We start from the raw sequence: 26,888 nt of genomic DNA, 5'->3' as shown, positions 1-26,888 counted from the left end.
CCTTCTTCCAGATTTCTCTCCTTCTCTTTCTTATGTATTCTCTTTTTGATGAACAGAGGGGGACGAATCAGGACGGATCCACGCTGTCGACGCCCCTTCTTTGCTGCCATGGACGAGCCCTCGCCCAGCGACCACCTCCATTCAGCTGGTGGAAGATGACGATGGCCAACTCCCAGGTGCAGCCGGTGGGGAGGCGAAAATGGCAAGGGCAGCAGGAGAAATCCCTCCTCCTTGTGTTGCTGCATCACTGCATCCCCCGATATTCCAGCAGTAGCTCGCTTGCCTGCTTTGAGAAGAAGAGATGGAAGGTGGAGGTGGGAACATGACGCTAGGAGGATAAGGCGTGGGCGTCACAAGAAGTGGGTTGGAGCAAGAAGTAGAGCAGGCAATGCCCCTCTCTACATTGGCATCTACACAGCCAAATCAAGGACTTAAACTCCTGGTAAGATCCTCTTTTATTTGTTTTCTTTTTCTTCCATGTCTGCATATCTCTAACTTTTATTAGTTTACCCTTCTAATTTGTGTGATTAGTTTGTTGGTTATATTGTTGTTACTGGCTCCTAATTTGGGTGATGGATAAATGGTTTAGATTTTGTGTGTAAATCTGCAACGCTACATTGGTTTGGAAGTTAATTTAGAACCTTTGTTTAATTTAATGGCATGCTAAAGCTGATGCAGATGTCCATGTATTTGCTAATGCTGTCCATAGGAACGGCTCCTCCTATCCCCTGCTCCTCTCGGATTGGCGCAAGTCCGCCTCCTCCCCCGCCTCCCTCTCCACGCGTGCAGCAGCGACCCAGGAGGAGCTCGAGCCGCAGTGGTGGTCCATGGCACCTTCGTCGTCGTCCCCGGCTGGAGAAGCATGGGCCGCAGAGACGGCCGGATCTGTCCGGCCCTCGCGCTATCGTTCGTTCACTCTCAAGGTCCGCCCCGGCGTCCTCGCCTCCATCCTCTCTCATTGTCACGTACGCCCTCATGGCCGGACGAGGCGACGTGCAAGCTGCGGCGGCGCAACGACATCTTTGCTTGTTTTTGTACTTGCTGAAACAATCGATGACGTCTTTTTCCCTGCAGGATAATGTGTTTGTTCAGCTGATTTGTATAGTTCCAATACCGGGTTGTTAAGGAAAATCCAGATGATGCATTCTACGAGTTGGAGACCCCCCAACAACAAATTCAGTCAGACGTCTTTGATGGTAAATATTAATATTTTGCTGTGTCGTTATACTGTTTTTCAAAGCCTAAGCTGGTATTCTTTTTCCAAAATAGTGGTTTGAGCCATAGTTCCAAGAATGGAGCTGGACAGTCTTTTTGAGGAAAAAAATGATGTCGCAGAGGCCAGGAATAAAATCAATACATTAGTATATGTGCGTGCGGTAGACCCCTTTCTTTGTTTGCCAAATTAATACATTAGGCTTTTTGTTCCTTAATAGATCTCACTCTTTTTCTTTGTTTGCCAAATTAGTACATATGTGTGCAGTAGACCCCTTTCTTGTGTTACATGGCCTTTTGGATTGTCGCCATCTGTTACCTTTATACTCCTGAGGTGGCTGAATTCTTTGAATGAACTGCCCTACTGGCAGTATGTTCTTCAGAACCGCTGCCTAATTTTATTTCGAGAACTAATCAACTAATTGAGTTGGAGATGTTCCTTACTGTCACACCATACATGGCTATGCCTCCGATAGATTCTTGTGGATATTTGAAACTAAACGTGTTCTTCATGAAGATATTTTGGCGAAACTGTAGTTACCATGTTAAATCCTTTTGGTTGGGCTTCACACTCTGACTGTGCTTACCCCTTGCAATTGGGAAGTGCTTATGCAGTGTTTGTTTACCTAGGCAATACCGCAGAAACTTAAGAAACCATTTCTTAAGCAAAAACAGATAGCCTTTTGCTAGCAGTTCTTATTTTTTTGGAAATATTTTCCAAGGTGTGTATTCTCATATAGGCATATATTTGCGAGGTGAAAAACTAATTGTGATGCACACATTATTAAGCCCTGTACATAGGGAAATATGTCCAACTCCAGTAATTCATCATATCTGTGTGAACACGTGAATCATGAAGAGCTACTTGAATACACGTGAAATGTCATTTCAGGACATAAGATAAGATGTTGATATTATGAGGTGAAATGCTCGTTTACTTAATCTTCTAATTACCTGATATTATGAGGTGAAATGTCATTTCAGGACTTAAGAGAGATGCTGATACTATGAGGTGAAATGCTCATTTACTTAAGAGAAACGTTCACAAGGATGACTGACCGTGTGCGGCACTGACCTCGATGGCGTGCCGCATCATTTCTGCCCGACCTCAATGTTTACCTCGTCACCCACGGCCAGATGGTAAGTACCCGCAAATCTCACACTGCCACTGGGGTGCTCTGCCTCCACCTATTTGCATTGATGCATGCTCAATTGCTTATTGTGGTGCGCCCTGTAGGTCGAAGACATCCCGACGAAGCAGCACATGCTTGTCCCTTCTTTCGTTGGCGGCGGGAGAAAGAGGATCCACCCGCTCCCTTATGCTGATTCGAGCCTTCCTTGTGAGTTGGCTCCAATTTTTTGCTCTTTTGTATGTGGGTGTACATACCCGAGGTGAGAAAATAAGTTCAGATTACACTAAGGTGGATCTCTCGATTAATATGCAACTTTTTTATGAATAAAAGTTCTGATATTGTAGTAAGCTTATGTGTGATTTAGTATAGAATTATGCTTTCAAGGTTGTACTAATAGATGACCTTCGCCATTCTCTAATTTTCCCTAGCATGGATTGCCTACTCTACAAGATAAAGTGTCGGTTTATGAGGATATTTTCCAAAAAGAGTTGTTAGGGTATGATGTACTCGATTGATCTATGAGATGACCTGCTTGGTGGTGAAGGTTTTTTACATCTGCTGAGGTAACCATCTACTGACTATATCTTCTAATTTTTGCTTTTTGAGTCCTATGAAATGGTGTAAGTGAATTCATTATAAGTGGAAATTGTGGTTGGATCATGTTAAGGACTTATGTCTTCTGTAACTGATTTTGGCGAAGAAGAACAACTGCATTTTTTTCTCTAGCTTTTGAACGTTGAATACTTTGGTCCTCCTATAGGTGCTTCTTTCTCATGTGTGTACGTGTTATATTTATGAGGTTGCTATGGGTTTGAAGTGGTTGTGATCTATACTTGAAGATCCATTAACTGGACTAGGCTTTCTGAATTCTGATAGAATGAGAAGCCTGCAGTAAATATCCAAATGTTCCTCTACCATCACAGCTTGAGTTAATATAATAGTTAATATATAAGGATTTACAATGTTTTAACCCTGACCAATATGTGGTAAAGATAATAATACCAGCACTTTTAGTTGAGCGAAATCTAAGACCACAATTACATCGAGGTGTTGCATGTATGATGTATCTCAGTTCATGTTCTTCAACATTTAAGTGTTTTGGATGATCATGCCTTGTTTCTATGGATTGCCATTTTATCCAACGAGAATAGTGAAACATCAAATTTAGTTAACCATCTCATATTTGCATTTGCTTTGTGATGTTTCCATTCTACCTATAATATTTGAAATAAGATCTTTTATTGCTCACTGGGAACAAGCATCACTTTCTTGTAATATCTTTATCTTCCTTGAGTTTTTCCGTGAGTTTGTGCTACTCTGCCAAGGAGCTCCAGCAAGCATGTGTGCCTGCTCTCCTTGCTCCTGAGCTCTTGTACCAGCAACAAAGGCTCGTGTGTGGTATCAGCAAGAGATTAGTGTCGATTTTTTCGAGTTATTGGGACACCTGAGAACTAGCAGTACCACATAAAAAAGTCTGAAGTTAGGCATTTTTAAATCTAGACAGGTCGTGCTTCATTTTGACTAACTACTACCATCTCCGAGTCTATATCTAAGTGTTATTCTTTATTAGATGCCACTAATTCCTTTTGCACTGCATGATATGTAGTTTAGTTTCCTCAAATCTTAAGGCTTTAATATTGATGCTGCCATCAAATTGACTTTCCGAGTATACTAAAATTTGGAATTATTACTTGCAATTATTATACAAAGAAATTATGAAAGGAAAATTTATTTATTTAAAAATTTCTTTAATTCCAAATGGCATTGTACTTACTATGTATTTTTGAACTGAAAAGGGAGTTTCCATGTTGCTGAGGATGGTCCACTTCTTTGCTTAGAATTCCAAATTTAAATCTCGCCGGCGCCGGCTAGATGGATCGTGCTGGTATATTATAATATGGTCATTAGCGCATTGTTGTCTTCAAGTTAAGCTAAATGACAGCCAGAGCAACTTCCTTTATTTCTTGAGAATTCTACTGATCATGCTGTATCTTGTCAACTTTTTCCTCTGGACGTTGGATCAATTGTACATATTAAACGACTGGTTCCGTTCGTAGTTCTTGAGCCCACTCTTCTCATACCATCGGACATCAACTGCCGCCACTCGCACTTGTCGTGCTGCCTCTTGATGAGGTATATCCGCTGCTGATTCCCGCTTTGAAATTCCCTTTCAGTCGTTTAATTCCTGGACTGTTTGTTTGGCAGATGAACACTCCTATATCTGCATTCAAAGGAAAAGGGCACACCCAGGTATCAACCTTGCCATTGTCCTGTCGTGCATTCTGAAAAATTATTTTTCTTTGCTTAGAACTGATTTTTTCCCCTTTTAAAACAGCAAATCACCATGCCCAAAATGTGCTCGCCGCAAACTTTTTACTGAGCCCTCAAAGCCTAAGGACACTGAACTCTCTGCCTCTGCTGCCAAGGTGGCTAGCCAGGCTGAACAAGGTGCTCCTGGTGGAAATGTTGTTGAAGCTACATCTGTGCCAAATGTTCGTGCCTTTGTTTTATACCTGAATACCTTTCCTCTTCTGTACAAACCATGCTTCATATGCAGTAATATTTGATGGCACCAAATTAAACAGGTCAGTCAAGAAACTGAGCTTATAGCTACTGAAGATCCAAAGAACAACCTTCCTGACCACACTAATTTCAAGAGGTAAAGACTCATGGCCAGTTACATTCAGCTGCCTCAGCATGCGATGTGGTGTCATGCCTGTTGTTTTTACTTTACCATGCCTTCTTTAAAATCAAAAGCATCCTTCTCTATAGATCTCAGTAATGTTTTCTTCACTGATGCATGCAATGCCATTTGACCAGACTTTCTTTTCTATCACTGCTGTTTTCAAACTTATCCGAGGCTCAATAAAACATCCTTCTACCTTCAAGATGTAATATGTGTTCTTATTTCTTGTTCCATGTACAGACAATCCTTGCTGCTGCATGCAAAATAATTTGCTTCATACATGCACACTAATTAGCCACATGATTGAACTTGCTCTGCGATAAGATTCAGCTGGTCTTCTGCTTGTTTATGTTGTCTTCTATATGATGTGCCTAATGCTTATGTCCTTGTTTTTTTATTACACTCTATAATTCTTCTTTTTACTAATGAACGACATTCAGGACAAACACTGCTGTCAAGCCAGCTGGCGCTCCAAAGAAAGCGAAGCAGTAGTTCTTCCATGGACTAGGCTAGATATGTACATACGGTGCAACTGGCGCTTCTTGAGTTCCATTTTTCCTACAGGCATGCCAGATGATATGTCGCAATATGATGATAACTCTGAATCCTCTTCTTTCTCAGGATATCTTCTATGTTCTGCTTGCTTATCAAGCGAAATTCACCGTTAGAAGGGTGTTTTGCCGAAAAGAGCTTCTCAGCTCTGCTGCGTCACAGCAACGGTCTGGCCATCGGGTCTGAAGATCGTCAACTCAGCACACTTTTGGGCGTGCACCAGGTTTATTTTGTGCAACTTTGTAAGACAAGGCTTTGACACTCGCATAACTATGTCGGGCCACTGTCATGATAATTCCTCTATTTAGGTCCTCGAACAAATCAAGTACTATGCGTTGTAAATATCACCATCGGCCCTTTCTGACTTATCTCCCTCCTTATGACAATTTCAACCTTCTGTAAATGCCGCTGGGCCATGCTGCTTAATCTAAGTCTTTTCGTTCTTGTTATACTGTGTGCGCTTTCTTATGTCTTGTGTTTGCTGCTAGGCTTGCTAATCTAAAACTAAAAGTCCTTCTTTACTGATTCACCTTGCAAGATAAGCATGATGTCTCTGCCTGTCGGTTCACTCTTCCAGCAGATCGTTCGAGGTTCTTTTTGGCCTTCTTTAAATATCTGTTCAGCGCACGGAAACTTGATTTGTTTTTGTAAAAGGCCTGCTAACATCACACTTTCCTTTTTACCCCTCCTGATCTTGCCTAGCTCCCTGGTACCATTTAAACAGCCACACATATATGCTTATCTTTGTGGTCTTCTAACAGTTTTATTTTTACTACAGCCGTCAGTTGAGCACCTGGATGATAACAAAGAAGTGCTTGTTCACTGACCTTTCTTCTTCACAAGGTTTTATAAGCAGAGTTGAGCACAAGACAAGAGAAATTTTGGTGCTGTACAAAACTCTTGTGTTATATAGGCAGGAGCATAGCACAAATTGTATTACATAAGGACAATCACACATACACTCAATCTATGCATGAATATTTTGATACACACTCTAACACTACCTCCCTTGCTCTCGCCCCTTGCGCCATTGGCGCAACGGGTCATCTAGTAAGATAAACAGCTCAAGGACTTCGTGAAATTGCTAAGTCCCTGAAAACAGAATTAGCAAGTGCACCACTTTGCAAGCTTGTACTAGTCACCACACACATCCTAAAAATACATGGGTTGCACCTCTGGAAAGATGACAAAACCCTTAACAAAACACATGTAGAGCATCAGGTCATAGCATGCACACATTAATCATGGCAAAAATGACAAAATCCTAAATGGAGTAGCAGATCTGACAGTTATTTCAAGTAGCCCTCTTCTAACAGCATTTCGGGCATCAAGATGAACTCAAATGCAAATGATGCAGTGGAATGAAATGATGTACTCTTTGAGATGAACATTTTGATATGCTATATGCATGAATCGGAGATACGGATGCAAAGTTACGGAGCTACGAACATGAGCACTTGAACTGAAAATTTCGGGACTTAGAAGAATAAAAACACCTCCGGATTTAGGGTTAGACCCGGCACGCGAACCGAGGTTGGATCCGGGCTCGCCGGAGTTCCTGTACGCCGGAGCTCGCCGGAGGAAGGAGGAGGCCGGCCCGGGGCTCGCCGGAGTGGCGGCCGGAGCGCGGGGCCCGAGGGGCGGCGAGGGGCGCGGCGGCGGAGGCGGTGGGCGAGGCGGCGCGGCCAGGCGGGCGAGGCGGCGGGGATGGCGTGGCGATGCGGCGGTGATGACGCGGCGATGCGGCGCGGTGGAGGCGGCGGAGCTCGGCGGGGAGCAGGGAGGCGCGGGCGGCGGATGGATGGGCCTCGGGGGCCGGCTGTGGGCTTCCCAGGCCCGGGCGGCGCGGGGATCTGGGGACCGGGCGCGGGCGAATGAGAGGCTGCCACGTGGTGGCGGTGGCGGCGGGATTTTTCGTCCGACGGCGGGCGGGCACGTCCGGCCGCGCGGAGAGGAGGGGGATCTAGGTCTAGGGTGGATTTGATCCGGAAATTTCGGGGGAGATGCTATTTTATAGGTAGAGGGAGCTAGGAGAGTCCAAATGGGGTGCGGTTTTCGGCCACGCGATCGTGATCGAACGCTCTAGATGATGGAGCAGAGTTAGGTGGGTTTTGGGCCAAATTGGAGGGGTGTTGGGCTGCAACACACACGAGGCCTTTTCGGTCCCTCAGTTGACCGTTGGAGTATCAAACGAAGTCCAAATGATACGAAACTTGACAGGCGGTCTACCGGTAGTAAACCAAGGCCACTTGGTAAGTCTCGGTCCAATCCGTAAATGTTTAATCCTCACACACGAAAGAAAGCTAGAAATGACCACTGGAGGAGAACGAAGCGCCGGAATGCAAAACGGACAACGGGGAAAAAGCTCGAATGCATGAGACGAACACGTGTGCAAATGCAATGCACATGATGACATGATATGAGATGCATGACAACGAAAACAACACACGGAGACAAAGACCCGAACCCGAGAAAATAAATATAAGTTAACGCCAGAAACGGTAAGAGTTGGAGTACAAATTGGGAAAGTTACATCCGGGATGTTACAACACTCCACCACTACGAAAGGATCTCGTCCCGAGATATAGGACTGAAAGAACGCCGGGTACTCAGAACGGAGGTGATCCTCGCGTTCCCAGGTAGCTTCACGGTCGGAATGGTGTGACCACTTGACTTTGAGAAATTTGATTGACTTGTTGCGAGTCTTGCGTTCAGTCTCTTCAAGAATAGCAACTGGGTGCTCACGATAAGATAGATCTTCTTGGAGCTCAATGTCCTCAAAGTTGACGGTGCGGTCAGGAGTCTTGAAGCACTTTCGGAGCTGAGAGACATGGAAAACGTCATGAACATTTGCAAAGTTTGAAGGAAGCTCGAGTTGATAGGCGAGGCCGCCTCTCTTGCTGACAATCTTGAAAGGTCCCACGTATCTAGGGCAAGCTTCCCTTTGATACCGAAGCGACAAGTACCTTTCATAGGAGAGACGCGGAGGTAAACATGATCTCCGATCTCGAAAGCCAAATCACGGTGCTTACTATCATAGTAGCTCTTCTGATGGGATTGGGATGCTTTGAGGTTATCTCGAACGACTTTGCACATTTCTTCTGCCTCTGTGATTAAGTCATTACCCAAAAGATGACGTTCACCGGTTTCAGACCAGTTGAGAGGGGTACGACACTTCCTGCCATACAGAATTTCAAATGGGGCCTTGCCCGAACTTGCTTGAAAACTGTTGTTGGAGAATTCAGCATAAGGAAGACAATCCTCCCACTTCATGCCGAAGGAGATCACACAAGCCCTGAGCATATCTTCAAGAATCTGGTTGACATGCTCGACTTGACCGCTAGTTTGAGGATGGAAAGCTGTGCTGAAGCGGATATTCGTGCCCATGGCCTTCTAAAAAGAATCCCAAAACTTCGAGGTAAAGATGCTGCCACGGTCTGAAGAGATCACTTGTGGAATACCGTGCAGAGAGACAATACGAGAGGTATAGAGTTCCGCCAATTGAGCTGCAGTGATCGACTCTTTGATAGGCAGAAAATGAGCCACTTTGGTGAGTTTGTCGATGACAATGAATATAGCATCATTGCCACGCTTGGACTTAGGAAACCCAGTCATGAAGTCCATTTCAATGTGGTCAAACTTCCATTCTGGAATGGCAAGAGGTTGGAGGAGACCTGCTGGCCTTTGGTGTTCTACCTTCACTCTTCTGTAGGCATCACATTCATTCACGAATTGAGCGATCTCGCGCTTCATTCGAGTCCACCAATAAGCCTGCTTGAGGTCCTGATACATCTTCGTGCTCCTAGGATGGATGGAGAGGAGAGAATTTTGAGCCTCGTTCATGATCACTTTACGGAGGTCACCTTTGGCTACAACAATACGATCCTCGAAGAAGAGAGTGTCCTTGTCATCAAGGCGGTAGCACTTGTACTTGGACTGACTCTTGGCAATCCCCATCTTCACCTTTTTCACCATAGCATCAAGAAGCTAGGCTTGGCGAATCTGGTCTTCCAAGGTAGGAGAGACTTGAAGGTTGGCGAGGAAACCCTGAGGAACAACTTGCAGATTAAGTTTGCGGAAAGCTTCACAAAGCTCGGGTTGAAAGGGCGTGAGAATCAGACCGTTGCAGTAAGCTTTCCTGCTCAATGCGTCAGCAATCACATTGGCCTTGCCTGGAGTATACTCGATACTTGGATTATACTCTTGAATCATTTTGACCCATCGAGTTTGCCTGAGGTTGAGATTAGGCTGAGTGAAGATGTACTTGAGACTCTTGTGATCAGTGAAAATGTCCACTTTTCTTCCCAATAGAAGATGTCTCCAAGTCAAAAGAGCATGCACAACTGCCGCCAACTCGAGATCATGAGTGGGGTAGTTCTTCTCATTCGGCTTCAACTGGCGAGATATATAAGCAACAACTTTCTTCTCTTGCATCAATACTGCGCCAAGACCTTGGAGAGAGGCATCACAAAAGACCTCGTACGGTTTGGATTCATCAGGCGGAGTCAGAACTGGAGCAGTGATCAATTTCTCTTTCAAAGTGTTGAAAGCAATGTCACACTCCGGAGACCAAACGTACTTGACGTGCTTTTGGAGAAGATTAGAGAGAGGCTTCGCGATCTTAGAAAATTTTTCAACGAATCTTCGACAATAGCTTGCGAGACTGAGAAAACAACAGAGTTGCTTCACGTTTTGAGGAGGTTCCCAATTCACAATTGCAGACACCTTCTTAGGATTCACGGCAATGCCCTTGGCAGAGATGATATGACCAAGATAAAGAACCTCATCGAGCCAAAATTCACACTTGGAGAACTTGGCGTAGAACTGATGTTCCCTTAGCTTATCAAGAACCAAACGCAAGTGCTTGGCATGATCTTCCTTGTTCTTGGAGAAAACCAGAATGTCGTCGAGATAGACCAAAACGAAATCATTGGTGTAGGCGTTGAAGATGAAGTTCATCATGCGAGAGAACGTCGGAGGAGCGTTGACGAGGCCAAAAGACATGACAGTGTATTCGTATGATCCAAAGCTTATCCTGAAAGCCGTCTTGGGAATATCTTGCTCACGGATTCAAATCTGATGATAACCCATGCGGAGATCAAGCTTGGAGAATACTCGAGCACCTTTGAGTTGTTTGAATAGCTCATTGATGTTGGGAAGTGGGTATTTGTTCTTGATGGTATTCTTGTTCACTGGACGGTAATCAACACAAAGTCGGTCTGTTCCATCCTTCTTCTTCACAAAAAGAACACCACAACCCCACAGAGAAGAACTAGGCCGGATGAGACCCATTTTCTCTTGAATATCGAGTTGCTTCTTCAGCTCCTTCAACTCTTCAGGTCCGAGCTTGTAAGGACGTTTGCACACAGGTTCCGTGCCAGGCTCAAGATCAATAACGAATTCAATTGGCCGGTGCGGAGGCATTCCTGGAAGCTCTTCTGGAAAGACGTCTTGATATTCGCAAACGACTGGAATTTGAGAGATGGCATCCAATTCACCCTTCTCATTGAGAGAAAACAGACGGATGGAATTATCCCGAGCGGCAAAGACAATTACATCCTCAGACGAATGAGTCAATTGGATCTGCCTGGCTGCACAATCAAGCAGAGCCTTGTGCTTAGAAAGCCAATCCATCTCGAGAATAAGATCAATATCCGAGTTACCAAGAACCATTGGAGAAGCCAGAAACTTGAAATCACCCATCAAGATAGAAATATCCGGAACCATCATAGTAGAACTCAGATGCTTAGCCGGAGAGACGACTTGCATAGCTCTGGGTAAAGCCTTAGTACTAAAATTGTTCTCCGATGCAAATGGGAATGACATGAAGGAATGCGATGCACCAGAGTCAAAAAGTACTTTTGCGGGAATATCATTAACAGGAAGGTTACCCTTGATCACATCTGACGAATCGTCTACCTGAGCTGCATTCATCAAGTTGACCTTGGCGTGCTTGGGGTTATGCTTGACCACAGCTGTACTTGCCGATCTGACAGGAGGAGGAGGAGGAAGAAGCCTCTGGTTGAAACACTTGTTGGCATAGTGACCCTTCTGTTGGCACTTGTTGCATGTGACCTCTGAAAGCGGACGGTGATACGGAGCACTCGATCTTGGAGCTTGACACGAAGTCTTGTTCTGAAAGCCAGGGTTGGGTGGGTGGGAAGATCCACTGCCACCTTTGCTCTTCTGCTGATACGGCTGACGGAACGGAGGAGGAGGAAGCCAAAACTTCTGCTGCTTGGCCACTTGAGTAGAGGAATAAGGAGTAACATCTCTGACTCGCTTCTTGGAAGCATCACACCTCAACTGAGCAGCCTCTTGCTTCAGTGCCATGTTGTAGAACTCATCGTATCTCAAGGGCTCAAAGAGAACAAGAGCTAGCTGAATTTCTTCTCTGAGACCACCCCTGAACTGGTATATCATGCTCTTCTCATCAGGGACGTCCTGCTTGGCAAAGCGGGCGAGCTTTTGAAACAACTTGTTGTAGTCATAGACAAACAAAGAGCCTTGCTTCAGATTGCGGAATTCCTCACGCTTGCTTTCAACCACGCTTTGAGGAATATGATGAGCTCGGAAATCTCGACGGAAATCATCCCAAGTGATAACACGTCCACCTCTGGAATCCTTGTACTGCTGGAACCATTCTGCAGCTTGATTTTTGAGTTGGAAGGAAGCGAACTTAACAAAGTCCTCAGGCCTGACGTTACTGCACTCGAAATGCTTGCACAGACCCACAAGCCAATCGTCAGCATCGGTTGCCTCAACACAATTGCTGAAAATCTTTGGCCCGTTAGCAAGGAACTGGTTGAGTGAAGCAAAGTGATTCTGATTGCTGCCTTGATTCCCTTGGTTGCCTTGATTGCGCTCTTGGAGAATTTGCATGATAAACTGTGTGTTTGCATTGGTTGCGGCCATCACAGCTTGCCATGCCTCTGGAGGAGGTGGAGGTGGTGGCGGATCAGGATTCGGAGTCGTGCGCGTTGGAGGAGCCATCCTGAAGAGGTTGACCACCATTAGCACATTGATAGATAAATATTGAAGCTGAATCCAATGGAATGAAAATTGCAACATATAGTCTTTCACATCCGAACAAAATGAACGAATGCATTCCTCTTGAAATGGTCACATATCCATAAATTGAGAAGCCACGTAAAATTAAGGTAGAGAAATAAATCAACAAGGTACGGATCAAGAACGAATAATCGGTAAGAAATCCCAATCTCAAACCAATATCCGTGGAAGAAGAACTAGAGCTACTAGAATTCCCACCTATGAAACTCCCGAACCTTTCCGGTTATGCAATCAGGTGTTGGGGATACAGGGGAAGCATAATATCTCACCCAAACTAGCAAATCCTACATCCAGCTGTATCCATCCTTCAACACATAACCAAGAAACCTTCGGAAACCATCTACCTCAACCTTCGAAAAGCATCCGTTATACAAGTTATGGCGATACTCCCGAACTCCCGCCCCAGTACTGGGTGGCGTCGAGGTTATCTCACCAACGAACTGCATAAAAGAGATTTTCGATGTCGGCGTACTAAACTCAGGTATTCCAGAACTGCAACGATAAAATTATGATGACAACACCTCAGAGCTCAACTCCCCGGGACACTTCCACTAAACCCCTGACAGGAGGCACCAAGACAATGTTCTCATCATAAAACCATCGGAACGGCCAAGATACCCGCGTGATCCTAAATTTTTTTTTTAGTGAAATTTGAGAAGAGAAGAGTCAAAACTCTACGTCAGGATGCCTTACCAGAGCGATGAGGAGACTGGGAAGTAAAAAGAATTCCTAAACTCTCCGATATATAATTCCTAAAGACTCAAAACATTTTTCTAGACACAACTCGACCGCTAAAACGATCAAGCAATGGGGCTCCTAAGGTCGGGGAAGGCTCTGATACCAACTTGTAACACCCTCGATGCGACTATATCTCCCACGTGTCGAGGCACAACTTAGAGGCATAATCGCATTGAAGGCATATGTCGCAAGTTAGGCAATCTCCACAACATCCTATGGAATATGATAATAAAAGGGGAGATAACATAGTTGGCTTACACTCGCCACGTCAATCAAGTACATAAATAACATTACATCATCCAAACACTCATGGCCCGACTACGGCGCCAAAATAAAAGAGAACCCAACATGCGACACGGTCCCATTCACCCCCAACTGGGCACCACTACTGATCATCGGGAAACGAAACATAGTAACGTTGAGAGTCTTCATCGAACTCCCACTTGAGCTCAAACGCGTCTCCTAGAGCGGAATCATCAGGCCCTACATCTGGTGTAATAGTAATCTGTGAGCCACAGGGACTCAGCAATCTCGCACCATCGCTATCAAGACTATTTAAGCTTATAGGTAAGGTAAATAATGAGTGGAGATGCAGCAAGCGACTAGCAAGTATGGTGGCTAACTTATTCGCAAAAGAGAGCGAGAAGAGGAGGCAAAGCGCGAGCGACAAAATAGGGAGCAACCTGCGCAAACATTACTCCAACACCGTGTCCACTTCCTGGACTCCGCCGAGAAGAGGCCATCACGGTAACACACCCAGTTGATTCATTTTAATTAATTAAGGTTCAAGTTATCTACAACCGGACATTAACAAATTCCCATCTGCCCATAACCGCGGGCACGGCTTTCGAAAGTTTAGTCCCTGCAGGGGAGTCCCAACTTAGCCCATGACAAGCTCTCACGGTCAACGAAGAAATAGACCTCCTCCCGAGATGTTCTGATCAGACTCGGTATCTCGGTTACTCAAGACACTTCGACATGTTAAAATAAGACCAGCAACACCGCCCGAATGTGCCGACAAATCCCGATAGGAGCTGCACATATCTCTTTCTCAGGGCACACTCAGATGAGACTAGCTACGAGTAAAACCAACCCTCAAGTTTCCCCGAGGTGGCCCCGCATGAAGCTCAGTTCGGACCAACACTCAGAGGGAGCACTGGCCCGGGGGGGGGGGGGTTAAAATAAGATGACCCTTGGGCTCCGGTAACCCAAGGGAAAAAGAAGCTAGGTGGCGAATGGTAAAACCAATGTTGGGCATTGCTGGAAAAGATTTAATCAAGGCGAACTATCAAGGGGTTCCCATTATAACCCAACCGCGTAAGGAACGCAAAATCCGGGAACATAACACCGATATGACGGAAACTAGGGTGGCAAGAGTGGAACAAAACACTAGGCGAGAGGCCGAGCCTTCCACCCTTTACCAAGTATATAGATGCATTAAGATAACCAGATAATATAATGATATCCCAACAAGAAAATAAATGTTCCATCAAGGAACGGCCTTCAATCTTCACCTGCAACTAGCAACGCTATAAGAGGGGCTGAGCAAAGCGGTAACATAGCCAATCAACGGTTTGCTAGGACAATGGTGGGTTAGAGGTTTGACATGGAAATTTGGGAGGCTTGATAGCAAGTGGTAGGCATCGTAGCAATGGCATAGCAAAAGAGCGAGCAAACTAGCATAGCAAAGATAGTAGTGATTTCGAGGGTATGATCATCTTGCCTACACCGTTGTCAGAGTTGACTAGATCCTCGAAAGCAAACTCAACGGGCTCCTCATTAGTGAACTCGTCTCCCGGCTCTACCCAAACAAGACAAACAAGCAACAAGGGCACAATCAACCATGTGCAAACTCAAACAACACAATGCAAAGATGATATGCTATGCGGGATGCGATGCGGGATGCAAAATGCAAGATATGACAGGAAATGCATGAACCTGGCCTCAACCTGGAAATCCAAGTGTGCCACTGGAAAGATGAGATGAAATCGCTTGAAAACGATATAAAGAACGTCGGAATCGGAGTTACGGTTTGGAAATGGCAAGCGATTCAAATATGACACCGGTCTGCGATAAACAGCAAGTAGCCAACTAAATTCAATGAGATGAACATGCTACAGAAACCAAACATGAAAACAAAATACATGACAGGGATGCATTCAAGATGCTTAACAAAAGTCTAGCACTGAGCTACGGCCAATTCATCCATTAACAGGTTCAAACAAGCATGGCAAAAATGCATATGGAAAACAGATCTCAGCCTTAGTGAAATTAACACTTGTCTGGAATTTCAGATCAGGTAGCACTCTCCGGAGCAACAAAACTACATGATACAGGACCTGAACATGGAAAAGTAAAGCATGGCATGGAGCTACTCAAATAGCTTAACAAAAGTCCCTTAGTGACCTTGAGCCAAAAGGGATCAGAAAATACAATTACAAGCATGTGAACATAGCAAAATCATAATCAGTTTTCATACTTAGTGAAAACTGGAGCAAGCTGAAATATAGCTCAAGTAGGCATGTTTACGAGCTCGATGCACTCACTACAGAGCAAGTCATGGCAAGACAAGCATACACCCGTCAAGAAGGCACAAAATGCAAGCTATACATTGCAAGAACAATAGCATATCATGCACGGATCAACGACAACATCATCGGCAAAATTGCAAACAAGTTGACAATCTGCCCAGATTCACAAAGTAGCAAAAGTAGAGCTCGATTGACTCAAGCTAGGTTGCTCCATAATTGCAAACAAAGACATGGATGGATAGAGCACTACAAGATTAACAAAACATCCTTACTGATCATCCTCAAAAGAGGCACGGATCACTAGGAAACAACAAGAACATATGGCATCATAAGATAAACAGCGCAAGGACTTCGTGAAATTGCTAAGTCCCTGAAAACAGAATTAGCAAGTGCACCACTTTGCAAGCTTGTACTAGTCACCACACACATCCTAAAAATACATGGGTTGCACCTCTGGAAAGATGACAAAACCCTTAACAAAACACATGTAGAGCATCAGGTCATAGCATGCACACATTAATCATGGCAAAAATGACAAAATCCTAAATGGAGTAGCAGATCTGACAATTATCTCAAGTAGCCCTCTTCTAACAGCATTTCGGGCATCAAGATGAACTCAAATGCAAATGATGCAATGGAATTAAATGATGTACCCTCTGAGATGAACATTTTGATATGCTATATGCATGAATCGGAGATACAGATGCAAAGTTATGGAGCTACGAACATGAGGACTTGAACTGAAAATTTCGGGACTTAGAAGAATAAAAACACCTCCGGATCTAGGGTTAGACCCGGCACGCGAACCGAGGTTGGATCCGGGATCACCGGAGTTCCTGTACGCCGGAGCTCATCGGAGGAAGGAGGAGGCCGGCCCGGGGCTCGCCGGAGTGGCGGCCGGAGCGCGGGGCCCGAGGGGCGGCGAGGGGCGCGGCGGCGGAGGCGGTGGGCGAGGCGGCGCGGCCGGGCGGGCGAGGCGGCGGGGATGGCGCGGCGATGCGGCGGCGATGGCGCGGCGATGCGGCGCGGTGGAGGCGGCGGAGCTCGGCAGGGAGCAGGGAGGCGCGGGCGGCGGATGGATGGGCCTCGGGGGCCGGCTGCGGGCTTCCCGGGCCCGGGCGGCGCGGGGATCTAGGGACCGGTCGCGGGCGAATGAGAGGCTGCCACGTGGCGGCTGTGGCGGCGGGATTTTTTGTCCGGCGGCGGGCGGACACGTCCGGCCACGCGGAGAGGAGGGGGATCTAGGTCTAGGGTGGATTTGATCCGGAAATTTCAGGGGAGATGCTATTTTATAGGTAGAGGGAGCTAGGAGAGTCCAAATGGGGTGCGGTTTTCGGCCACGCGATCGTGATCGAACGCTCTAGATGATGGAGCAGAGTTAGGTGGGTTTTGGGCCAAATTGGAGGGATGTTGGGCTGCAACACACACGAGGCCTTTTCGGCCCCTCGGTTGACCGTTGGAGTATCAAACGAAGTCCAAATGATACGAAACTTGACAGGCGGTCTACCGGTAGTAAACCAAGGCCGCTTGGCAAATCTCGGTCCAATCCGGAAATGTTTAATCCTCACACACGAAAGAAAGCTAGAAATGACCATCGGAGGAGAACAAAGCGCCGGAATGCAAAACGGACAACGGGGAAAAAAGTCGAATGCATGAGACGAACACGTGTGCAAATGCAATGCACATGATGACATGATATGAGATGCATGACAACGACAACAACACACGAAGACAAAGACCCGAACCTGAGAAAATAAATATAACTTAACGCCGGAAACGGCAAGAGTTGGAGTACAAATTGGGAAAGTTACATCCGGGATGTTACAGTCGGGCAGCTCCGTCTCGGCGAGTTTCGCGCGTCTGGGCATGCCGACCTGACTCTCCCTTCGTCTTATGTCACCCTCTACCCTCTGCCTCCTCCCGAAGCATCCTCGCTAGAGCTTGCCGACAAGCGGCCACGGGTGCACTGTGCTCCGCTTGACCCTGTCCTCCTCCCACCTGTTTCCTCTGCTCCCCGGTGTCGGCTTCTTCTCTGTGACCCTCCTCTACTCCCTCTCGTCCTCTACCTCGCCCAGTGATGCCTCCATGCATCGTTGGAGCAGGCTCGTGCGCCGGTGGCCGCACTTAAGCTCGAGAGACTTCGGTCGTGCCTATTTAAGGCCTCCCCGACCCCGTCTTGGTTCACCATTGGCCTACCCCACTTCCTAGATCCCTCCCTAGTGAGGGAGCCCTAGACTAACGGGTCCTCGGGCGTCCGGCCTGTTAGCCATGGGCCGGACTGATGGACTGTGAAGATACGAAGACCGAAGACTACACCCGTGTCCGGATGGGACTCTCCTTGGCGTGGAAGGCAAGCTTGGCGACCGGATATGTAGATTCCCTTCTTTGTAACCGACCTTGTAACCCTAGATCCTCCCGGTGTCTATATAAACCGGAGCACTTAGTGCAGATAGGGGACTCATTATCATAGCCATACAAGCTAGACCTCTAGGGTTTAGCCACTACGATCTCGAGGTACATCAAGTCTTGTAATACTCATATTCATCAATATCAATCAAGTAGGACATAGAGTATTACTTCCATAGAGAGGGCCCGAACCAGGGTAAACACCGTGTCCCTTGTCTCCTATTACCATCGACCTTAGACGCACAGTTCGGGACCCCCTACCCGAGATCCGCCGGTTTTGACACCGACAATGGTGCTTTCATTGAGAGTTCCTATGTGCTGTCGCTAAAAGGATTGATGGCCCCTTCAATCGTCAATAATGACGCCGTGCAAGGAGAAACTTTTCTTCCCGGACAGATCTTCGTGTTCGGTGGCTTCGCACAGCGGGCCAACTTGTTTGGCCATCTGGAGCAGATCGAAGGCTACGCCCCTGGCCATCAGGTCAGATTCGGAAGCTTGAACTACGTCGCGGATATCCGTGGAGACTTGATCTTCACCGGATTCGAGACTACGGTAGCCGCTCCCGGTCACCCCGATGATCATGACCTAAGTCTGTCATCGGGCCGCATTCATGAGATTGCTCCTGTAACCGCTCTGGCCCTAGATCCGGAGCAGACTACCCCATCCAAGGACGGGAGGATCAACCCCACCATGGAGGCCACAGATTCCACGGTGTTGGATCCGCACATAGACCTAACCTCTCACAACATCTTTGTCACCAGAACTACAGACTCGTCTCTGGCCGTACGTTCCGAACCACGTGAGCCCACGGATGCCGAAATTCATCGTTTATCGATCTTCAAGTTCAGCGCCACAGACATCTTCCAGCACTTGCCTTTGGGTGATGTGCTAAACTCATTAAAGAATCTGTCCTTGGTGGAGGACTCACATCCGAACTATATCCGGCTCGAACTAGGGGCTGACGGTGGATAATTTTGCTTCCCACCCGCCACCCACTTCATAGCCACGGTCAAGGATTTGACCGACGAACTTTATTACAACTCCGAAGACATCGACGATATGGACGATGATGCCGGAGAAGATGAGGCTCAGAACCCGCCATTCACCGGACGCAGGACGGCCACTTCCTCGTATGATGTATACATGGTGGATGCACCGAAGGAGAACAACGGTGAGGACAAGGAAGATCCAGCTGAGGATAAACCTTCTGAAATACAGTCCAAGCACCAGCGGCAGCGGTGCCGCTCTAAGTAACGCCGCAGTAAAGACAGCAACACCGGCACAAGAGAAGATAACTCTCCAGAAGGTGTCGAAGACAACGAAGACCCCATCGTTACAGCTAATGAACAAGATGAACGGGAAGGCAGGCAGGTTAGCCCTGATAAACAGGACACACACGAAAATTTGGAGGATGATAATTACCTTTTGCTCTTCGAGGACGAGGTGAGCCTCGGCACCGACGATTTCATCGTGCCTGAGGAACCTCTAGAGCAGGAGCGCTTCAAGCGCCAGCTCATCGCCATGGCAAGGAGCCTAAAAAAGAAGCAGCAACAGCGTCAAGCTAACCAAGATCTGCTCAATGATAAATGGATGGATGTCCTAGTAGCCGAAGAGTATGACCTCAAGCGCCCAACCAAAATCTACCCAAAGCGCAAATTGCTTCCTCAGTTTGACGAGGAGGCGCTGAACTACATACCTCCATCGTACAATGCCACTGACCGACCACCACGTGGTCGAGACAAAACGACAACTCTCGCCGAACACCAGCCAGCCCCGCCTCAACACATAGACAAAGGTAAATTAGCCCATGGGCATTCATATGACCTCCGGCAAACCCTGAACAATAAAACATAACTCACTAGATCAATCTACGGATCACGAGGGCGTGCCTCGACACGCGACAACGTCCACCTATTCGGACGTGACAAACTTAGTCACGCGTGGGTTGAAAACTGCAGACGGACTCCATCAGAGCTACGTCGCGATACGACCTGATATAGAGGCGCCGCACGCCCTCATTGCTTCACTGATGAGGTACTGGATCATGAATTCCCAGAAGGGTTCAAACATGTGAATATAGAATCATACGATGGAACCACGGACCCCGCGGTGTGGATCGAAGACTTTATTCTCCACATTCATATGGCCCGCAACGATGACCTCCACGCCGTCAAATACCTCCCTTTAAAACTCAAGGGCCAGCTCGGCACTAGCTCAACAGTCTGCCTGCAAATTCCATTGGCAGCTGGGAGGACTTGGAAGAGGCCTTCCTCGATAACTTCCAAGGTACATATGTTCGACCTTCGGTCGCTGATGACTTAAGCCATATGGTACAACAGCCCGGAGAGTCCGCCAGGAAATTCTGGACTAGGTTCCTAACTAAAAAGAACCGAATCATCGACTGTCCGAATGCCGAAGCCCTAGAAGCCTGCAAACACAGCATCCGCGATGAATGACTCGCTCGCCACCTCGGCCAAGAAAAGCCAAAATCCATGGCAGCCCTGACGGCACTCATGGCCCACTTTTGTGCGGGCGAGGACAGTTGGTTGGCCCATAGCAAAAACAATGCAAGCGATGCCGGCACCCCTGAAGCTACAACTAGCAAAGATAAGTCTCGACACAACAGATACAAGCATCAAAACAATAGTGATAACACCGAGGACACGGTAGTCAATGCCAGATTCAGGGGCTCTAAGTCCGGTCAGCGGAAGAAGCCATTCCAAAAGAACAATTAGGGCCCATCCAGCTTGGGCCGCATACTTGATCATCCGTGCCAGATTCATGGCACCCCAGACAAGCCACCCAATCATACAAATAGAGATTGCTGGGTTTTTAAACAGGCTGGCAAATTGAATGCCAAGAACAGGGAAAAGGGATCACAAAGCGAGGACGATGACGAAGATCCCCAGCAACCGAACACAGGGGGACATAAGAAGTTTCCCCCTCAGGTTAAAACGGTGAACATGATATACGCTACCCACATCCCCAAGAGGGAGCGCAAGCGTGCACTCAGGGATGTCTACGCGATAGAGCCAGTCGCCCCAAAATTTAACCCACGGTCGTCATGCCCGATCATCTTTGATTGCCAGGATCATCCGACCAGTATCCGTCACGGTGGCTCAGCCGCACTGGTCTTAGACCCAATAATTGATGGGTTCCACCTGACTCGCGTCCTTATGGACGGTGGTAGTAGCCTTAATCTGCTCTATCAGGATACAACGCGAAAAATGGGCATTAACCCATCTCGGATCAAGCCCACCAGGACTACCTTCAAAGGAGCATACCAGGTGTAGAGGCCCGCTGTACGGGCTCAATCACACTCGAGGTTGTCTTCGGATCTCCGGACAACTTCTGATGTGAGGAGTTAATCTTCGATATCGTCCCCTTTCGCAGCGGCTATCACGCACTGCTCGGATGAACTGCGTTCGCTTGATTCAACGCAGTACCACACTACGCTTATCTCAAGCTCAAGATGCCCGGTCCACGCGGCGTCATAACAGTCAACAAAAATACGGAATGCTCTCTCCGTATAGAAGAGCACACAGATGGCTTAGCAGCAGAAGTACAGAGCGGCCTTCTCAAGCAGAACCTTAATTCGGCTGCCGAGCCCATGGACACCGCTAAGAGGGTCCGAACTACTCTGTAGCAGGAGAGCTCGGCTCGTCAGGAGCTCGACTAGCAATCCAGCCTCCGTCGCAGTTCTGATTAAGTGGTGGCAATCGTGCCGCGCGTACATAACCACGTGCTCAAAGTCCCATGGGCATCGATGGAGGCATAGCTAGCTTGTGGTCCGTAGTACGGCTCAACCGACGTTGGATACACATTTACTTTCACTCCTACTTATTTCCTTTTCAGGTCTCAATCCCACAGGCACCATCTGGTGGTCTGATCATCGGTCCTCTTGAAGGATAAACACACCAAGACAGCGAGAAACACATACATATGGGGGACTTTTTAGGTGATTCCGTTAACGATAACTTTCCTATTTCTCAGGACCCACATGCAGCTCTCCCTTGGTTTCGGCATGTCAAATAGCCTGTTGCTTATCGCACTACCTGTATCAATGCGCTTTGGCGTACTAATTAAATTACAATGAGAATAGCTTGCGGATGGAGTTGCAGGACTCCAGCTTTTACATTCGTACCTTTTCTGTTTTCTTTCTTTTTTTTCCAGCTCCCCTGTGGATAGTTCTATCAGGTAGCGCATGTACACTTTGGCACGTTTCATGTTCGCTAGGGGCTGCACAACACCCCACACAATGGCAACAGAAGTCTGAACACTTTTTATAAGTATAGTTCGGCACCCCGAATTTAGCATTATATGCATTGGCTCCAATCATGTCTTTGGTTAATAGTTGGGTTGCCCGGCTCCTGTGCTTGCTACCTTACGTTCCACGATATCGGTTAAGGTAGTAAAGGGAGAACTACTACGATTGTGCCTTGGTTTATCCAATCATGTCTTTGGTTAATAGTTGGGTTGCCCGGCTCCTGTGCTTGCTACCTTACGTTCCACGATATCGGTTAAGGTAGTAAAGGGAGAACTACTACGATTGTGCCTTGGTTTATCCAAAGGAGCACCTCAGTAGAGAAAGCCGAAAACTGACTGTCATGATGCAGCGAGAGCCGGTCAGCTGTTAGGAGGTTGCAAATCGTTGGAGATTTCTTCTGCATTACGCGAAGGATTGGTACTTCTCGATCAGACACTTATAGAAATCTAGTTCGAATACTAGGGGTTGCGCCCATGTTTTTATTGTCGCACTCCTATGGCTAAGTGAGGGCGTTACAGCCGCATAGTCTGGTTGTCTGGTTCGTTGCGCTAAACAACTCCTTCAAGGACCATCTAATTGGATCAAGATTGTTTAGATTCCATCCTGAACACCCCCGTACTACCTACGTGGGGGCAGAAGCCGATGACTGGTTAACCCTCGGATTTCATACAACAAGACCGCATAGGAAGTAAAAATTTAAAAACATAAACAAGCATTATATTGCATAAACACTTTGTTTTAACATACAAGGCGGAGGGAGCTCGCATACATTCATTCAAAGATAGTGTCTTTCGCACAGTGATCCTCAACAATGCGGGATCGCTCCAGGAAACCATCAAAATAAAACTCGGTTCGGTGGTGCTCCTTGCCCTCAGGCGGCCCCTCGGTCATTAGCTTCTTGGCATCCATCTTCTCCTAGTGCGTTTTGACGCGGGCAAAGGCCATCCGTGCACCTTCAATACAAACCGACCACTTTATAACCTCGAGCCGGGGGTAGGCATCAACAAGCTGCTTCACAAGCCTGTAGTAGCTGCTGGGCATTGGCGCGACAGTCCACAGTCGGACTATAAGCTCCTTCATGGCTAGCTCGGTCGCCTTGTGCAGCTCGACCAGCTGTTTCAGCTGGTCACTGAAGGACAACGGATGTTCTGGTCCAAGATATTGAGACCAGAACAGGTTCTCCGTAGAACTCCCTTCTTCAGCTCGATAGAAGTCGGTAGCATCGGATATGCTACACGGCAAATCAGTAAACGCCCCTAGAGAACTCCAGACTCGGGTAAGTAAAAGGAACGCGTCCTTCACAGACTTGCTTGCATAATGAAAGCCTTACCTGCCGCGATCTTCCGGGCCGCCTGGATTTCCTGAAGGGCGCTCTGGGCTTCGGCTCGAGCCTCTTGCGCACTCTGGAGGGCCTTCGCAAGTTCAGATTCTTGCGTCTTAGAATCACGCTCCAAGGACTCGCACTTCTTGACGGCGTCCTGGAGCACTTGTTGAACCTCGCCGACCCAGAACTCGTGCTTCTTGCGCGCGGTGTGTTCCTTGGCCACTTTGTCCTCGGCCTTCTCTAATGCCTTTTTAAGGGCCGCCACCTCGGTCGTGGCCCCTAATAAAGTTCATGGCACTTTAGTCAAACACGAACAATTAATCCTTCCTAAACATACATGCAGGTTACTTCATACCTTTGCTGTCCTCCAGCTGCTTCTTCACGAGGCCGAGCTCTATCTCGGCCCGCTCCAGGTCCTGCTTCAGTTCGGAGACCTCTGAAGTGTGAGCGGCAGCAGCCAACAGCGATGCCTGCTTATTCACGTAAGACATATTATGTTAGACTCCTGCGAAAATTATTTTGATCCCCTGTTCGGCTTTTCCTTTCCGGATACCGAACAGAGCATCAGGGGCTACTGTCCACATTGTGATATTTTTTCTATAATTGTTACCTCAAAGCCTGTTAAAAGGCTAGTGCAGGCCTCGGTCAGTCCGCTTTTGGTGGACTGAACCTTTTTGATCACCGTACCCATAAGGACACGGTGCTCATTCACAATGGCGGCGCCTCGCAACGCTTCTAGCAGATTGTCCGATGCCTCTGGTTGGACAGAGGCCATCGGTGTAACGGACACACCTTCTCCTTTCGGGGAAGGCCGTTCACTAGACTCTAGAGCCGTATAGGTCTCCGGAAGGGTATCCGGCTGAGGGCCGAAGAGAACTTGGCCCCCACTACCAGTCCCCATGGGGGCTTTTTCCCCCATGTGTCTGGCAGCCGATGAGTCATCCTGCGGCGCCACCTTAACGATTTCTGGAATCTCCCCCTGGTCTAGGAAGATCCTTTGGGATGCCACCTCGTCATCACCCTTGGGTGAGGCAGAATGAGCGGGCGGCGGAGACATGTTGGCCATCTCCTTTGAGTCTAGCGAATCCTCTATCGAGGATCGCGGGGAGCCGTCACAGGCCGGACTGTAATGGCATAGTTTAAACATATTAATATTATAAACTGGAAAGGCCAGGTATTGGGAGGTGCATAGGGTTTTGGTACTTACGAGGCAGCCCGAGGCTTGGTCTGGGGCATTCGCTCCGGACTGCTTTCGACATCCCATGCAGAGTTATCTGCAAGCGAGCCCTTCCCCCTCTTGGGCGCTTTCGCCTCCAGATTCGTGGAGGCCTCTCTTTTCTTCTTTCCCCCCTCCGGGGGGAAGCCACTTTCTTCTTCCTCCTCGCCATCGTCTTCGACAACCGAAGAGCCAGTCTCGTCTTCGGACGACATGTCCGAAGCACCATTTCGGCGAAGGCCGCTCCTGCTCCCTTTGGCCGTCTTCTTGGCCTTATTCTCCGGCACATCATAAGGCGCCAGAAATAGCATTTTCGTTAGGAGTGGGGTTTCCTCATCTTCGGGAAGTGGAGTTGGACAATTAATCCGCTCCGCTATGTCGATCCAGGCATGAAAATTAGTAGAAAGGCTTAGACTCCTTCCCAAAATATGCCAATAAAGGCTATACCTTGAATATATGAAAGAACCTACCGAATTGGCCTGGCGCTTTAAGCTGAGCCCACGATCTTTGGTCGTGTGCGGTGATGTCTCGCCGGCCTTGAAGAGAACTTTCCATATATCTTTGTGCGTTGTGCCGAAGAGCTCTCATAGCATCTGATGCTTGGCCGGATTGAACTCCCACAAAAAGCAAGTCCTATGTTGGCACCAAAGGATCCGGTGAATGAGCATAACCTGGATCACGTTGACGAGTTTGATCCTCTTGGTTAGCATGTTCTGAACGCACGTCTCGAGCCTAGTTAGCTCGCTCGAAGAGCCCCAGGCAAGGCCCTTCTCTTGCCAGGAGGTAAGCCGCAGCGGAGTTTCGGATTGAAATTCGGGGGCCGCCGCACAGTTGGTGTCGCGTGGCTCAGTGATGTAGAACCACCCCGACTGCCACCCCTCCACCATCTCCATGAAGGAACCTTCGGGCCATATCACGTACGGCATCTTGCCCACCATGGCGCCTCCGCACTCTGCCTGTTGGCCTCTCACCACCTTCGGCTCTACATTGAGAGTCTTCAGCCATAGGCTGAAGTTAGGCGGGATGCGGACGAAGACCTCACAAATGATTATAAATGACGAGATGTTGAGGACAAAGTTGGGGGCTAGATCATGGAATTCTAGCCCGTAGTAAAACATCGGTCCGTATACGAACGGATGGAGATGGAATCCCAGCCCACGGACGAAATGTGCGAGAAACACAACCCTCTCATGGGATTCTGGGGTAGGGATGATCCGTCCTTCGGCCGGGAGACGGTGAACGATCTCCTTGGCCAGTTATCCGGCCTCTCGAAGCTCCCTGATATCCTACTTCTTAACAGAAGAAGCCATCCACTTGCCACCTGCTCCGCATCTGGACATGGTGGAGTACTTTCGCGAGTGGGAAACAGATGAGAACTTGAGCGCTGGAACTCAAGAGTGGAAAGGCGGAAGAAGGGAGAAGGCGTGGGAGAAGAAAGGGGAATCTTATCTCCTTATAAGGGCAGTGAGTATTGAACGCCACCCCACTCGCCTCAAAATTCGCCTGCTCCCGAGGGCTGTGTAAACGACACGGTTGGGTTACCCACGCCCGTATTGATGAGGATCCAGTAATAAGGGGACACGATCTCTGCTTTGACAAGACGGTCCAATGACATACGCGTCTCGAAACATGGAGCGGCAGTCAAAAAATGGTTCCAAATTATGACCGAATGGACGTGATGTCATGTTGTAAAAGTTGTCAGCGGATTGAACTTGTGTATTATTATATTCTCTCTACGGTTGTGTGTGGTGT

The 26,888-nt window shown here is 47.7% G+C and overlaps 1 long non-coding RNA gene across 9 annotated transcripts; it reads left to right on the top strand.

Annotated features, from left to right (window-relative positions):
• The first annotated feature begins 285 nt into the window (after nt 1-285).
• On the top strand, nt 286-6,032 carry LOC125513243. 9 transcript variants are annotated; one of them, XR_007285816.1, is made up of 11 exons: nt 287-442; nt 710-923; nt 1,075-1,196; nt 2,197-2,352; nt 2,450-2,908; nt 4,142-4,230; nt 4,403-4,478; nt 4,551-4,595; nt 4,681-4,837; nt 4,931-5,004; nt 5,472-6,032. It is a non-coding gene; the product is annotated as an uncharacterized LOC125513243 (long non-coding RNA). The 9 variants fall into 9 exon arrangements; XR_007285814.1 differs by having other exon boundaries at nt 286-442; nt 2,450-2,552; nt 2,774-4,478; XR_007285812.1 differs by having other exon boundaries at nt 286-442; nt 2,450-2,604; nt 2,774-4,478.
• Nucleotides 6,033-26,888: the final 20,856 nt, after the last annotated feature.

This window comes from Triticum urartu, chromosome 6 (genome assembly GCF_003073215.2).
Source record: "Triticum urartu cultivar G1812 chromosome 6, Tu2.1, whole genome shotgun sequence".
In the NCBI taxonomy this organism is placed as follows: domain Eukaryota; kingdom Viridiplantae; phylum Streptophyta; class Magnoliopsida; order Poales; family Poaceae; genus Triticum; species Triticum urartu.
The sequence above is the reverse complement of the archived record's forward strand: the minus strand, read 5'-3'. Positions and strand labels throughout refer to the sequence as shown.